The following is a 15,250-nucleotide window of genomic DNA, read 5'->3' as shown; positions in this document are numbered from 1 at the left end:
AAGACTACTCCTAAGCCATACACTAGTTTTGAATAAACCCACTGCACTTCAGAAGTGTGGGTAAATAACATTTTTCTGGGAAGTATAACAAAAGGAACAAAAATCTAAATGGCAGTCCTGGTATATGCCTTTTTTCAGACATTTATATCTGGGTAAGTCAAGGTTTTTTTATGGCTGCCATTGAGGCTGTTTGCTTTTCTTTTTTTTTTTTTTTCAGCCAGTGGTGGTGTTTCTTGGAACTTGTTGTCTTCTGAGATTCTTTAAGCCTTCTCAACTTAGAAATGTATTATTTTGGCTGTCAGTCTACAGAGTGCCAGTATTCTCAGGAGGAGAGCATTAAGGGAAAACAGGTATTCATCTTGATATTGCCAGCTGAATAAAATTATTAAAGAAACAAATTGTTTAATGTGAAAATACATCCCCTGACTGCAATTCTTTCTTTCTTGCAGCTTCTCAACATGTTGTGGCTTATTTTTATGTGAGATTCACTGTTTTCCTGAATAATGTACTAAAAGGCTATACCATTATCTTGAAATGGCTCAAAATTTATTAATATAAATAATTTCTTCTTTCAAGAAGATTAGCAAAATCCAACACATTCTGCCTTTGGGCTTAGCCAGTTGGGCTTAGCTAGTCATCAGCTCTGGCTGGACTCTTAATGGAGTGAGGGAGCCAGCTCTGTGGGGTGACTCATCCCATCAATTAATCCAAATCAAGACAGTATCTTCTGCTGGACTTCTTTGCCCTGCCTTGTGATCTCAGGTAATCTTTGTTCCTTCCCTGGCTAGCAACGAAGTGAGGGGTTCTCTGTAGACCCTGTAAGGTTGGGCATTTTTTGTTATCAAATAAAGACATTAGAAATACATAATTTCTTCTTGTGTGCTTTCAAAGTATTTTAGTGATCTTACATCCGGTGGGAGAAATAAGACTTGCCATTAATTTTCTCATTTAATGCAACTGCTTTGTTCTGAACTGGTTGGTAGAGAAAAAAGGTAACAGTGAAATAAGAAATACAGTCAGGAAAAATAAAGACAGATTAGAATGACTTCATTGAATGGATGGCCTGTGATGAGGTGAAATCAAATTCCTCAGAACTGAGGAATGAAAATAATGCTCTGTGAAAGTACTTTATAGACAGTTCTGTCTTGGGAATTTTCTCCACTCATGTTTCTCACTGTCCTATTTTTTATTCTCACATTCAGTTTTCACTTGCTTGTGGTTTTACTCAACAAGCAGGAAAACAAATAGGAGAAGAAAAGTTTCTATTTAAAGTAGTATCACTAGTTCTTGTTTATTTCAAAGAGAAAAATAGAAAATATTTTGCCATGTGGACCTCAATTTCTGGAGGTCCTTGAAATCTCCAAATACCCTTTTTTTTTATTTTCTCACTTATGTTTTTAATGGGGCAGAATCTGAGTTTCTCCATAGCAAAGAAAAACCAAGCACAGCAAAGGAAACTTGTCAGCAGTAGGTACATTTAAAAAATCTATCAGTCCTTGGATTTCTTTGCTGCTTATTGGCCAGCAAGGAAGCCAGATTCCATTATCTCTGAGGGCATTCTGAATGTGACCATTGCACAGTGGGTTGTTTTTTCTGGCATCATATGGTTCAGTAAGAGACTCACTGAGTACACACAAGAATAGAAACACTTCCTTCGGTGGGTACCAGCTGCAACAGATGGCTGGCACTAATGTGCTGAGCGTTAACATGCTCACACCACTTAAGGAGTTTCCACTGACCAGGCAGCTGTCAAACAGCTGGAGAAGTGTTGGTGTCCTTCAAGTCTTGTAGTTGGCTGATCCTTGATGTTGCTGAGAATGCTGACTACCATTCCTTTTCTTTGCTTTGTATACAACTTGATGTTGCTGTGCTTTCTCCTGGAATTCTTGATCTGCCAGCTATTTCTGTTGCAATTGTTCTGCTATCAGCATGATTACCTGTCCTATCTTACATTACTTTAGCTCATATACTTTCTCATGCCTTAGCAACAATTTTCTTAGCAGAATTGAGCCAAGGTTGTAATGTACCTAACCAGACATTCAGTCACAGACAGCCCCTTGTTCAATGGTCACATGATTGTGTTCAAAATACACTGAAGTGGGGAGGAAAAAAGCAAGATCAGTGGCAGCAACACTGCTGCGAGACATAATGGAAAAAGATTTCATTATAATCAAATTGTGCTAGGCACTATGCATGTATAAGAAAATACAGCATTCAGCTCAGGACATGGGGAGCTGGAGGCCCAGAGACGTGAAGATTACATATACTCAGCTGATCACCAATATGTTTTGTCTTTGGAAAATACACACAGGTAGCATTTTTCAGTGAAAAATTGCTTTTGAGAAGAAAAATATGCAGATTTATGGTTTGTCAGCATTTAATGATATTTGTTATTTTCTTGTATTTGCTGAATTGTTCATACCAGAGGAATAAGAAACCTGGAAACTGATGCTACATTTTAGTATTGTGAATTGCAATACCTTGCAAGCTAGTTTTTCATTTTAAATTTTCTTAGCTTTCATTTTATGAAATCATAAACAAAAAAAATGAAAAGCTCAATATTCAAGATTTTTTTTCAAGTTATCACTACTGCCAGCAACTTCAAAACTGAGCTCCTACACGGGATGACTACTGCCTTCTGCCTCAGCACCTCATCAGCAACACCACCATCAGAACCCAAGTGAACTATTCAGAAAGCATTTCATTTCTTTACTATGAGGAAGTCTTTTGTTTCACACCCTGTGTACTTTTGTTTGTATGCAAATAAATCATTATCTTTTATAAGTAGACATAACACACACAACTGGAAACCAAAATGATTTAAATACATCCATTCCAGCAGCAACACGTGAAAGGTCTGCTGAGCAAGAAGCACTTCAAATACATGCTGTTAAACTGCTAAATACCTCTCCAACAGAGAGGTATTTAGCAGTTCAGAGTCTGGAACTGGGGCTGCCATTAGTAGATCTCTGGAAAATACTGCAAGATAGCCAGCCTCATACACCCTTGTCAGGTCATTGAGGGATCCATTGGCCTCTCTCACCTATGAACTACTCACAAGGGAGATAGTCTCTGGTTTGTGTATCCTGACCATACAAAGATTTTGCTGTTGTGATTCACAGCTTGGGATATAGACTGATGTCTAAGGAGCAATTGTTACATAAGTTAACGTAAGGTCTGTTACAGATCATTTTATAATTAAGCCCCTTAGAAACTGGTAAGTATATAGGAAATGCAGAAAGGTGTACTACAATGCTAGATAGGCTGTGTGCTTTATTTACCTGAGAAGTGAGGTCGTTTTCTTACTTATTCTTGTTAGCTGAAGTTCTGACTTGAGTCATTATAAAACAGGTCAAAATACATCTTTAAACAATAATAATGGAGAATGAAAGTCCTGTGGCTCACGCATACATTACGTGAAGAACTGACCATTTTTGGTTCTTTTGAATCTGTTACTTGCAGCTTTGCTGGATGCCACCTGCCTCTAGTACTGGAAAGTAAAGTAAAAAAAAAAACAACCAAACAAAAATACCCAAACCCAAACAACAAAGCAAACAAAACCAATACCTTATTACCCCTTCCCACGCTATTCATGACTGTATAGGAATTTGTTGTCTCTTCCTCAGTTGTCTGTACCAGGGTGAAGAATCCTAATTTATTAATCACTGCTTGCACAGAAAACTGCAAAACTTGATCACATTTTCAGTCTCCAGGTATTGAAACAGTTTTAGTTCATACTCAGTCACTCTGTCACTGCCCACTTGTGCAGGATTTCTGTGTAGCTTTTGAGAAAATCCAGATGGGACTTCTGCATGTCCTGTTCATTGTTTCTTTTTGAATTAAGCTCTCATTACTTTTTTTAATATGTTATTGCATGCAATATTGTCCACTATATTAAGGGCATATCAAATATGCTAACCTTTTTAATTTTATTCTAATTTAATGACTGGAATTTACTAAGATGGATTCATTACACTGGAAAGAGAATTAAGGTTTGTATTTCTCAGTCTCCTTTACATTAATTTAAAGTGGATCATCCTGTGCCACAACAGCATACGACAGCTGTAAAGAACCACTGATCTTGCTCCAAGCCAGAATTTACTTCAAAACAGAACCAACTTCTTTTACTGGCCTTTGTTTCTGTACCCCTAAAGGGCATCTTTACCTAGAAATATCCACAGTGATAAACCACACAGACAACCCCATTTCTTCTACACACACCCCAGCAGACACCATGGAGAGCCTAATGTTGCACAAAAAATAATGAAAGGTGTGAGCTGTTAGCTGCAGAAGAGCTGTCTGGCAGCTACATAATTTCACTATTTGATGATCAAGGTCATTGGCGAAGATAGACATTTGAGCTACTTTTTAAAGTGTCTCAGATAGATATACTCCGAAGTATGTTTGCTATTACATGCTATCATCTACTCAAAACAAGATATAAGACAAATAAATAGGACAGGCTAATTCTCCTGGCTTTTTGCCTTTCATTGCTAAAAGCCTCTCTTCTTAGTGTTTGGAAATGGTTGATTATACACTCCCTGAATATGATTCTGATCACAGAGAGACGATTCTTTGAATTTTGTGTACCTTCATTTGTTTCAAAAAATGTAACCCCTCTTGAGGGATGGGATGTAAAGAGGAAATAGTTATAGATTCTTAAGGGCTAGAGAGTTGGGGAATTTTAATGGAGCTTCAAGTCTTCTTGGCCTGAAACAAATACTGTTCAACATGTGCAATTCTTTTAGCTACACTTACTATAATTAGTAATTCATAAAATAATATGTCAAAAGCAGTGGAAGAAACTGTTGCTGCATAATAAAAGGGAAGAAATTGCTAGTGTTTTTGGGATTATGGTGAACACTTTTGGTCAGCCTTGCTGGTCTCACCAGCAATTACAGTTTTCATAATTATTTTAGGGAAGAAAAAGTATGATTTCCAGAGTTGTTCTAGCATTGCATGGCCTAAAGGCTGGTTGTGCCTTAGTAGTTAGTCACCATTCCTGGAAAGTATAATCTAGACTTTGGAGATAACGTTCCTCCAAAGGATTACCATATCTCCACATGCTCTATATTGTAATGCAGAGCCTGATAAAACATCCTAATCCGAGGCAAATTCTACATCTATTAAAACAAGTCGTGTGTTCAGTACCTGAAAATATACAAAATTGCTCATAGTAAAAGGAAATCAAGGTTCTGGGCATCAGGATGGGAAACTTCTCTTGTTTGTGTTTATACTTGTCTGAGTGTTTGCTCTTAATCAACACTTGAAAGAAGAAATTGATTTGCAAAACAATTTCAGATGAAGTAATTAAACAAAAAGCTAAAATAAGAATAAAGAAAAGCAGTGGTTTCTTTAAAGTACCTGTAAGATGAACAGGAAAATACAAGAATACAATTAACTAAAGTACTCATCAGAGAAATGTTTAATTCATTTTAGGATGAAAGAATATTTGACAAGGCCCCATTAAAACTAAAATATATTGACTGTTTCTGTGGGACTACTATACCAGTGCAAAAAGAATGAACAGTAATGCTCATGAGTTGAACTTAATTTCATCGTCTTGAAGTATACCTTGCTGTCAGGGTATGTTGGCTTAAGGTACATGTCACAGACAGAAACTGTTACCCTCAAATGGGGTCAGGTCTACATCCAGTGTTTTAATGGAAATGAAGTGATTCTGTAGTTCTTCAGGAGGCACCTGAAATGCTATGAAGTAGTTTAGGGGTTTTGTTCCTTTAAAGGAAAAAAGAATCTTTTGTGAAAATAATTTTTTTTCATGACAGCAATCTACCAAAATTACTGTTAGCTGCAAAATCCAACAAGTCTTCAGTGTTTTTTAAAAGATTAGTATTTGTGAAAATTACAAGGATGTTTTATAACTTAACAGTGATCAGAATTAGTTCATGAAAACAAAAAAAGTTACTTGAACTATTGTACTTGTTTTTGTTGGGATTTTCTTCATATTAGCTAATTAGGTTCTGCTTTGGATTTGTGCTGAAAACAGTGCTGATAATTCAAGGATGTTTTAGATATTGCTGAGCAGTGTTTCCAAAGAGTCAAGGCCTTTTCTCCTCCTCACCCCATCAGTGAGTAGGCTGGGAGTGAACAAGAAGGGGACACAGCTGGGATAGGTGACCCCAATTGACCAAAGGGATATTCCATGCCCTATGGTGTCCTGCAAGCACATAAAACTGGGGGAATAAGAAGGAAGAGGGGAGGATGTTCAGAGTGATGGTGTTTGTCTTCCCAAGTAACCATTACACATGATGGAATCCTGCTGCCCTGGAGATGGCTGCACACCTGCCTGCTGATGGGAAGTAGTGAATGAATTTCTTGTTTTGCTTTTGTTATGTGTATGGCTTCTGCTTTACCTGTTAATCTCAACCCACGAGTTTTGCCGCTTGTACTCTTGTGATTCTCTCCTCCATCCCACTCAGGGGAAGTGGGCAAGCTGCTGTGTGGTGCTTAGTTGATACTGATATGTTGTATTTCTTCTTGGAGGTATAGTCCTGTTAAACTGCTTATGAACATTTAAATGAGTCTGTAAACACTCACATGCACACCCACAAGTTGCCTGCTATGTTCAGCTTCAAAGTCTATATAGAGTAGGTATGATAAAATAATTTTATAGTATACGATTCTAGGCCAAAAAAAAATTTCTGCTGTCCTGTGTTTGCTTAAATCTGCAATTTTTTAAATTATTCTTGTACTGGGTCACATGAAATTTGCTCTTCAGAAAACTCACAAGGGAAAGGTAATGTCAGTTCATTTGCAGAATATCTCTGCTGGCTCTCAAGCATGGTATAACCTCCTTGAACTTTTCTTTGAGGACTGTGCACATTGATGTCCATCTTAAAGACCCATTTCTGTCATGCTGCCTACAGTGAATTGAATTAACTTACATCCTGCTTCTTTTCTCCTACCCTTAACCAATATCTCATTCCCTACTGCTTCAGATGTTTGAGTGCCTTGAAACGGGGACTGTCTTTGAGGTTTTTGGAAGGCATGTGGGACAGCGTGTGTGCACAGGAATTAAATGAAATTGTTTGTGTTTAACCAACTCCAACAGGTGCCAAGGATTTAATAAAGTGGGGAGCTTTACTCAGTGTAACAAATCGTTTTATTGCTGTCTCTTGAGTCACATGGTGCCTGTTCCTTCTGTTCTGCCATACCATGGATTATCATAAACATGAAAGAAAAGTGGGGCAAGCACTCCACAGCTTCCTGTTTTGTGCTTTGTGTGCTCAGTGGTTGGATCACAGGGCTAGAGTGGATTTGAAGAGACAATTTAGATCACTGCTCTTTCTGGCAGATAGTTATTTAACCAATATATCTGTCTGTCCATCTGTCTATCCATCCAATGGATGTTCAGCAGAATATTTGATCACCAGAAAGATGTCCTAATAATTAACTTAAATCCAAGCAGTTTACAACTGTTTCTTCTGCCCTGTTCATAGGAATAGAGCAGGAAATTGTGATCCCATTATAATCAAAGTCTGCATTCCAGAAAGACAGGAGTACTGCCCTGCAATTTCTACTAACTCACTTTCCTCTGTTCTGTGTTGTAGGGTATATGCAGGCTGGTATTGCAGGCCTTCTTGCTTTCTTTGAAGGCAGCATACACTTAGCTTTGGCTGCTGGCTTGTGTATCTCAGGCATATATGTAGAACAGGCTGGTAATGCAGACTATCTAGTTTCTAGTCTTCATTTAGAGTTGAAAGTGGTGACTAGAATTAAGCATTATATTTTACCTAAACTCTTCTGCTCAGTGGGTTTAAAACCGTTCCATATTTGAATCGATGTTTTCTAAAACAGAGATGTCTAAGCTAAGCCAATTGTTTTTAAGACTTATAATTATTTTCTGCTAAATTCACTTTCATAGTTTGCTTGTGTTTTGGAGGGAGGTGGGTTGGTTGCATTTTTTTCTTCCAGCCAGATACAAGGAAAAAGCTTTATCCCAGTCAAATATTTCAAGCAATGGAACAGGTTGCTAAGGGGGGTGGTACGGCCTCCATTGGAGCTTTTCAAGACGAGAGTGAATAAAGCTGTGAGTACCAGTATTTAAACTGATGCAGCTGACAATGCCATTAGCAGGAGGCTGGACTGGAAGCCTTCTGAAGTCCTTTCTCAGCTGAATTATCCTCTGCTCCTATGACTTCTACAGAGCTTATCAGCTGAAAGGGGACATTTCCTCCCTCCAATGATAGAGAGAGAAAAGACATCCCCCTCCCAGTATGTAAAAACACTGTAATGTATGCTTCAGTTACCAAATTCACACACAGTGTCTTCAGTGCAAGACAAATTCAGTATACTCAATATCAAGAGAGGCATTTATGATGAAATAACTATTGTGAAGTGCTTATGAACAAAAAGCGCAGGGGTGGAGGGCTTCAACTATCATGACAAGCCTTGTCTCCTGCTAGTGCAAACCCCTCTGTCCTCTGCTAGCACTGTAATTGAACTTCTTTCACCCTCTCACTGTGTATATTGAACACAGATGTATTTCTTTGTAGCTGGCAATTTGTTGGGCTAAACAAGAAATTCTATTAATCTTTTTCCATCTCTTCTTGGAGGACAATCTCTAATCACCTTCTTGCCTGCTCTGGATCTGCTCCTAACTGAGATGTGAGAAGTAGCTTTGCAGCTGTGTTCTAGAAGAGGCCTTGGCAGTGTGCTCTGTTTTAATTTCCAGGTTCCAAGACCCCAGCATTTCACAAGGGTTCCTCTGATTAGTCAATGAATGTCTGACTTTTCATTTTATATTATTCTCTATCCTTCTCCCTCTCTCCTCTTAGCCAGTTCCTTATGTGTTTTGCCAATTTACCTGATTTCCATATTATTTGGTTTAGGTATCTTTTCAGTGGTATTATTTTGAATGCTTCATACAGGTGCAAATTAGTTAGGTCTATCACATTTCCTTTGCCTGAATTGCAAGCCAAAACAATACAGTTGGCACAGCACAGCAAGTTGCCTATGGAGCTTGGCACAACCTCTCACACTGAATCTCACTGTTCACCACCATATTTTCAGTTACGCTTTTCTACAGAATGTGTTCAAGAGCCTTGAGTATCATTGAGATAAAACTAATGGATCTGCTGCTGCTTGGCTCAACTTTTGCTCTCTCTCTGAAGTGTAAGTAAGATTTCAGCTCCTTTTTGGTCAGGCAGTGCCTCACCTCCATTTGATAGAGGCCTGTCTGATTTCACTTACACTTCATCTCTGTATGCTTTCATATATTCTGGAATGGAGACTATCTGGTCCTCACAGTGTAAGCACATTTAAATCCTTTGATCTGTTTCTTTTTTGACACTGACAACCTCCGTTTCAGTACTTTATTCCCATTAGACAGCGTGGGTTTTGCCTTAGACTCTTCATTTTTTTTCTTATTGAAAACCAAAGTTATTAATTAAAAAAAAACTAAACAATAATCTTAATTCCATTCTTACAGCATCTTAATGTATTTTCTTCTTTTTATGTTCTCTGTTACAAGACTGAAGAAGTTTTTACTATGTAGAAAACTTTTGATTTAGGGTGGTTGTCAAATTATTCTCACACTTTTATCTCTAAGATGTAGCTTTCTCATGCTGCCTATATATCTTCTAGTGTGTATCTAATATCTCTTTAGGGATGATTATCAACCTCTTAGGGCTGGATACCTTCTGAAGAAGTTGTTTCCTTTTCTTTAAAAAAAGATTTTAGATTATTTTGAGTTTTTGAGTTAGTTTAAGTCCTTAGGCTCTTCAGTTCATTTCAGGTACTAGTGCTCTTAATTTTTCAGGGGTTTTTGTTGTGTGATGGGTTTTTTGTTCAATTGATTTTATTTTTTTTTAATTTAAAACCTTTCTTTACAGTCTGTTTTTGTTTGTATTTCAACTATCCCTAAGGGGAACCAACTGATCATCAGATATTTTCCATGGGAATAACATTAATAACTGATAGTTTAACCAAAATAGTATTATTATTATTGTCTTAATATATATTTCAATCTGTGTATATATTGTGTTTAGTATTTTGATGGTCTATATATTGTGTAATATATGTTTTGTTGTGTCAAAGCCCTTGAATTATCTAAGGAAATAATGAGGCCCTACCAGTAATCCAGGAAATAACCAAACCCTACTGTTATTATGGACCTATTTCTCCAGTGTAAGCCAGGGAAGCTACTGCCTTCTATAGCAATGCAGGAGCCCATTGCTGGTGTGCAGCAGGACCTTACAAGAGCAATAACTGCTTCTTCCCCTGAGCAGTATGTCTGCAATATGCTGTATAATCCACTTGATAAAAGCAACAGGAGCAACACAGCAGCAGGCCACTGGTCTCTTGTTGCTTTAGATTGTCTGGATTGGAATGTGTCTCCTGAGTAACATTAGTGACCTCAGCCTGTATCCCATAAGATTTATAGTGGTCTTGTAGGAGAGTGTCCTTCCCAGCCAGTGTTCTGTCTGTTTTCGTATATATTTCTTCATAGCCTACCCAGTAATATATGTAAAATGCTACACACCACCACCATCTGTTTTCTCCTTTCTATTTTCAGATCCCATCATGATAGCTGCTATCTTTCAGTTATCTGTTTTTCCATCCTATGTTTTACTTCTAGTTCCTCTTTTCTATGCCTGAAGTGCACTGTGCTGTATTACAAAAATTATGGTCTTTTTAAGCCTTGCCCAATGTATTAGCTAAATTGAGCCTAAACCCTGACGTAATCTCATTGTCACCTTCTTTTTACTTTGATTTCTATTAATGCTTTCTCTCTCTCTTTCCCCTTGTCCTTTGATGTTAATATCCTGTATATTCTTGCATTATCTGAGTATCTTCTTCCATTTAAAAGGAATTTAAAAAATCACTCACATAATTTATAGATTAATGTTCTTGTTTTCCACTCTGCCAGCTTTGATTTCAGAGGGGTAAGACACTGGTAGTTGTGGGAAGTCTGCCAGCTGGAGTCCTCTTTCTTGCCTGGACATCTTGGAAGGATCCTTGCAGAAACAAGTGTGAGCTATCTGTTGATCTGTGATAGCTTGAAGCCAAGTTTGTCACTCTCTAGGCACGAGAACAGTTTAATTGAAAATAATCTGATTCATTTTTGTCTGTGAGATCATACTTCCCCTCCAATTTTTCATGGTCAAAAGGTGTTTACCATTCCTTGAATTACCTGCTGTCTTTCATGTTCTTTTATGTTTGGAGTATTTGGCCACCAGCTGCATCCAAACTCCTCTGATTCTTCTGTGAGCATAGTCAGGCCACATTTCACACAATAATATATATCAACCTATCTTGAACTTTTATAAAAGGAAAATGTGATTGGGCAGTATCTAAAAAGCTACTTAGTATTAGCCTGTGTATTTATTTCAATATATTTATTTGAACCTTTTACATTTACTTGTATTGCTATATAAAATTCAGTGTTTGTGAGAGCTTCAAAGGAACAACAAGGTGGATAACACTCAATTAAAAAAGAAGAAAACTCACTTGTTAGCAATTTTTAGCTATTTTTCAGCTATTTGTAAGTGTTGGGGTTTTGTAGGTGGGAAGATCACATTTCAACAAAGTACTAAAGTAGGGGTTTATAGGAGAAATGTTTCTGTACCCTCTTAGTTTGCTTGTTATTAGATTATGACATTTTAGATAAATAGATAATATTAATTAGCATTTTAGATGACAATTCAGCAGAGTAGTTAATATTCTTCCCTTGAATGTCATGAATGTGCTTAAATACTTTGTTGGATTTTGTCCTTGAGGGAGAATGTTCTACCTTTTACTTAGCCAAGGCTCAAAAACTTACTACCATGGAGGAGATTATCACTGTTGAGTACATAGTGGATTCCCAACTAGCAACAGAAATGAGACTGGAAGATGCAAGCCACTAGCAAAATCCCTTGTTGGGTTCCCATTTGATACAGGCTCTGTATCAAATGTCAGAAACCTTAAATCTTTGCACATCATGAATTTTCAAGATAAGAACATGAAACAGAACGGTAATGTCTCTTTGTCACTCTATGTATGTGTTTGTTCCTGTAAGGTGAATAAGGAGAGGAGACAGGTTCCAGCGTGAATGCACTGCATCCAGAAGGGTGTGAGGAGGAAGATAGAGTGATCAGTGATCAGGACAGTTTCCAAAGAAATGAGGAACCAGTCAGAATGGGACTCTGCAATGTTGCAAGTCTTCTTGTTCCCATCTTTTCCAGTCCTTCCCCAGGTTCACATCTTCAGATGTAGAAAGTTTAGACTTTCATTCAAGTATGTCTCTGGAGCTGTTGCCGACATAAAACACTTTAAAGACTGACCTGAAATTTTTGCATTTATGGAAAACATTAAAATTAATATTAATTTGAAGAACTAATTTGAATACCAGAAAAGCGTTAATTGTGTCATTTCCTTTCCTTTGTTTACAATAGCTAATGTATATTTCTCATTGAAAAATACTATGTATGCAGGTATACTGCATAAGACAGAAAAGAAACTGCAGGTGAAGCATTCACGGCCCAGGAAATTATCCTACATTAGTGGTGCAGTAGTCTCTGGTCTTCCTTATTCTTTATTCTGTCTGCACTGTACCTATTTCACACTAATTCTTTCCCTGTGATTATGTTGCCTCCAGTTTGAGATGAGAGGAATCACATGGTAGATCAGTTGGAGAGCTTGTTCATGCTTACATGCAAGGATAACTGCACTGCATCTTGTTTTCCCCATGGAGAACTTACTGGCTTATTCCATTTAAGTTTTTATTAAAGCACCATTAATGCTCTGCAGTATAGTTTCTTATATTATCCCCCTTACTGCAGACTCATGTCCCTTCCAGTATTCTATTAAGCAGCATGACAAACATCTGTCGCATGTTGGCTCTTTTGTCTTCTCTTCAGGAGGAGGACTGTTTGCAAAGGAGTAGTTTATTTTGGATTTATCTTGATCCATTCCTACATATATCTGCACAGAAAGAGAAAGAAGCATGTATACCTTGCTAAGCATTTTTAAAGGACATGGAATCAACTCAAATGAGCCTACTATTTAGGTTGAAAAGTGGTGATGTTTGATATGTTCTGTAGTTTCTGCAGGAGCTTGTTATGTTGTTACTTCACAAGAAATTTATGACAAGAATGACCGAAAATGAAACAAAAATCTTTATGCCCTGTCTGCTGTATGAGAGACAGTAGTCAGGCTCACTACTTTAACCTTTTAACAGTTCTTCATTTTATTCTGTTGGTCATTTCATCACTTTTTCATCAGTGCTGAAAATTTAAAAGGAAGAATAAAAAGGACCATTCAGTAAAATTACAGAACCTTGAAAAGGTCAAGAAAATATCGTTTATTGTTATTTTTCGGAGAACACGTAAGTCTATAAAATTGCAGTGTCTCATTCTAATGGCCAAGATTGTAACAAGGACAGAAAGTCCTGCATAAATTCAGTATTTTTGACAATAACTATAAGCGTGGGAAATAGTACAATTTAATCTGTTGTTGTTACAGCTTTTAGATTATAATCAGCTGGTTAACACCCATGAAGTTTTAGATGACTTTTAGTTTCCTTCAAGTGACCTTATAGATTTTTTGTGACTATTTTACAGCAAGTTGCAAGTGAGAAAGTGTAATGTTTTATTTGTTTTACTGTAGTCAAGAGTCCAGTGAATTTATTAAGCTGAAACTGCAGAATGTCCGAACTTGTCCAGGTCAGTTATTCACTCATAGCTCACAGAATAAGCATTTCCTATACTTAATTTCCTATACCAACTGAAGGAGTGATATAGTGTGATTATTTCAAGAGCCATCAAGTTCAGTCTATCTATTTTTATGGCCTCGTTGACAGCCGCCTCTGGATTCTTCACATGCTATGCCAGCAGAGGTTTAGGTTATTGTTAGGGATGAGTGTTAGACTGCAAAATTTGTAACGAAAGCACAGCCAGGTAGGTATATAGGGAAGCGTTGCTTTCTGCTATCCCTGGTTCCCTTCACAAGGTAACTGAGTTTGGGGAATAGACTTGGAGACTAGGTGGACGTTTGTTGTAACTTAGTGAGGCTATTCTTAGGTTTGTATAGGATCCACCTTTTTCTGTCTAACTTAACTGTCTTATTCTCTTCAGTAGGTGTTTGGATTTCTTCTATGGCTGATGAATGCAAACAGGCACCTTTAAAGTGACATATTTCTGACAGTCAGCCCCTGTGATTATACAGGAATCTTAAGAAGTAGATGCTTATCTTTTAGATGGCTACTTTTAGGTAAGACGAGTACTAGTACAAAGGCTGTAATTCATATCTAACTTCTTACCTTCATAAGGATTTCAATTTAACATTGCTTGCTGTAAATTCCAAATTCAGTTTAGACTAAATCAATTTTGCCTGATACCTATAAGAATGAATTAGAGCACTCCCTTTCTTAGAAAATCTCATTGTCCATAATGATAAAAGTTTCCTGTTATTGTAATAATCCATCTATGAATCCTGAACTACTCAGAATTTCAGTTTGATATATAAGATGACTGTTAGACTGTGTTGTTTAGTAGTAAAGGTAGCACAATAGGAGCCAGAAGTCTGAGTCTTAGATGAAGATTCTGTTATAAAAATACTGAATTAAATGTTACTACTTACAGAGTTTCAGAACGTGCATAAAGTAACAATCAGATACACACTGGCAGTCTGGAGAGCATGAGAATGAGATAACTTAGCATAACAGACAACAGTCAAATTGCCTAATGATTGCCCTTTGAGGTTTTTGTTTGGTGAGTGCTGAATAAAAAAGCAATTTTAAAGACATTCATGGAGGAGGAAGAGAACTTGGCTTTGCAGGAGCTATTTTGGAAACTCTTCTGTATCACAAATGCACATGGGGAGCTCAAAGCCTTTGCTTGAAGTCACAAGTGAGCAGTGGAGGAATTGTGGGCCATCCAGTGTGGAACATCCAGTGCAACTGCTGACCTTCTGATACAGGATCAGAGGTGAAAGATGGGAAGCTGGAAGGGGGAGGCTCCTCAGTGGGGAACCAGCCAGCAGAGGTTTTGGCACTGAAGACAGCTGGCTTGTGCTGGATGTGGTGCAGAAAGGAGTCAGGGAAGGGAAAGGATTGTGATGAGTTTTAACATGGTCCCAGTAGCAAGTGGAGAGCGGGGCTTCATAAAGATGTTCTAGACAGATATCAAGACATCAGGATTGCTTTTACCAAGGTGAAAGACTGCTGCAAACCTGAAGACATGGTATAATGAGAACTTCAACTGTATGCATAGATAGGAATATATGGGGGTTTGTTCCTTTGGTTTTT

General features: G+C 37.6%; 1 long non-coding RNA gene across 1 annotated transcript; it reads left to right on the top strand.

Moving 5' to 3' along the window:
• Positions 1–596: 596 nt before the first annotated feature.
• LOC133264812 (uncharacterized) lies at positions 597–14,676 on the top strand. Its single transcript, XR_009741780.1, has 3 exons — positions 597–762; positions 10,892–10,994; positions 12,023–14,676. It is a non-coding gene; the product is annotated as an uncharacterized LOC133264812 (long non-coding RNA).
• Positions 14,677–15,250: the final 574 nt, after the last annotated feature.

Source organism: Pezoporus flaviventris, unplaced genomic scaffold (genome assembly GCF_033815535.1).
Source record: "Pezoporus flaviventris isolate CSIRO_AGI_PZ_B2104156 unplaced genomic scaffold, CSIRO_AGI_Pfla_v1 ptg000001l, whole genome shotgun sequence".
NCBI lineage: Eukaryota > Metazoa > Chordata > Aves > Psittaciformes > Psittacidae > Pezoporus > Pezoporus flaviventris.
The sequence above is the reverse complement of the archived record's forward strand: the minus strand, read 5'-3'. Positions and strand labels throughout refer to the sequence as shown.